At 37.1% G+C, this 1,512-nt stretch overlaps 1 pseudogene; it reads left to right on the top strand.

The window, feature by feature from the left end:
* Positions 1-1,358, top strand: part of LOC119588999 — a 1,693-nt pseudogene extending 335 nt beyond the window's left edge.
* The last annotated feature ends 154 nt before the right edge of the window (positions 1,359-1,512 follow it).

Genomic DNA, 1,512 nt, shown 5'->3' with positions numbered 1-1,512 from the left:
GGTTGGTGGCCATCTGTTCAAGACAATATTAGAAGGAAAGAAGAAAGCAGCAGAAAAGCTTGTGGAAGTTGGTGCAGATCCAGACAGTCATGGTGGAAAGCTGGTGAACGGGCTGTTGGCACGAGATCTTGGACACTATAACCTACACCTCGCCTTCTGGCCAATGCCCTGAGTATGGAATGGGCTATTACCATGTTTACAAAAGTAATCATCTATCATATATTTCCTCAAACTGCCAACAGTATCTTTAGAATAAAACAATTATATGACGTAATGTAAGCTTTTGAAATTTACATTTGCTCCAAATGTTTCAGAAAGCAAGAAATGATAAGAACACATGAAATTGGCTTTCTCACATCAGCCGCATTAAACTCGGTACAACTTGAAGTGAGTTACTTATTTTTGATACTTTGGAAATGAATTGTATCAATTTTTATTGCTTTTTCTACTTAAGACTGTGTAACTATTTTTACACTGAAGTAAATTCCTTCATTACTTTACATTCCACAAAGGACAGACATCTTTTAATTACAGGTGCCCACACGACAGTTTCACGTGAGACATGCAACGGCAATGCAAGGAGGTACTGATGCGTTCAAGATGGACAAAAATACACGAGGTTTTGTTCGCATCTTCAACTTTTAAGGACACATCCGACCTGAACCTTCAGCAACTTGACTACGATGCTCGCATTATGTCAGATGTATTTGACAACATGGGATACGTGTGTAAAACACACTCGTCACCCACGGCTCAGCAAACGAAGGAATGCTGATAAGCTGACAGACGTCGGATGTGCTATATTTGTCATTTCTGGTTATAGTGTAAATGACAGGAAGATTCTTACGTTTGACATGAAATCTGTAGACATCGACTATATCTTAAATCTCTTCAAAGATTCCCAATGTCCTCAACTCAAAAACAAACCCAAACTTTTCATCTTTAACTTGTATAGCCTGAGTGAAGTTATCAAGACTTCAAGCAGTGAAACTAAAAGTAAAGAGGTTGACAGATCCCCTTAATGACATGGTTTGTATCTATTCCAACAACATTGGTCTCAACTGCATCCCGAATGGGAAAGGAACAGCCTTCAACTGGTGTTTGTGTCGCACTTTGGCAAAACATGCTGCTGACCAGGAACTCTGTGATTTTTACAGAGAATTCCTGAAAGAGTACAATGAGAGCTCTCCTAGTTTCTCACCCGAATTGAGGTATTTTGGCTTCACCAAGAAATTCTTCTTTAATCCTATGTAAGTTTAATGAGATCCTCTATGAAGCAAGTTTTTATATGATTTATATATCAATAATTCAAGAGATCTGCAATGGCTTGTTAAATGAGGTACTTGATTTTTATTTATTTAAAGAAAATTTCTAGACAATCATTGGTAATTGAATAATTGTAGAAAGGTAATACTGTGATATAATTTCGGTATATAACTATCAACAAATATTTCAGCTTCATCTCTTGCTTTGTGAGTTTCTATATTCACATATCTTTTCCACCGATTCTCG

This window comes from Penaeus monodon, chromosome 24 (assembly GCF_015228065.2).
Source record: "Penaeus monodon isolate SGIC_2016 chromosome 24, NSTDA_Pmon_1, whole genome shotgun sequence".
Lineage (NCBI taxonomy): Eukaryota > Metazoa > Arthropoda > Malacostraca > Decapoda > Penaeidae > Penaeus > Penaeus monodon.
The sequence above is the reverse complement of the archived record's forward strand: the minus strand, read 5'-3'. Positions and strand labels throughout refer to the sequence as shown.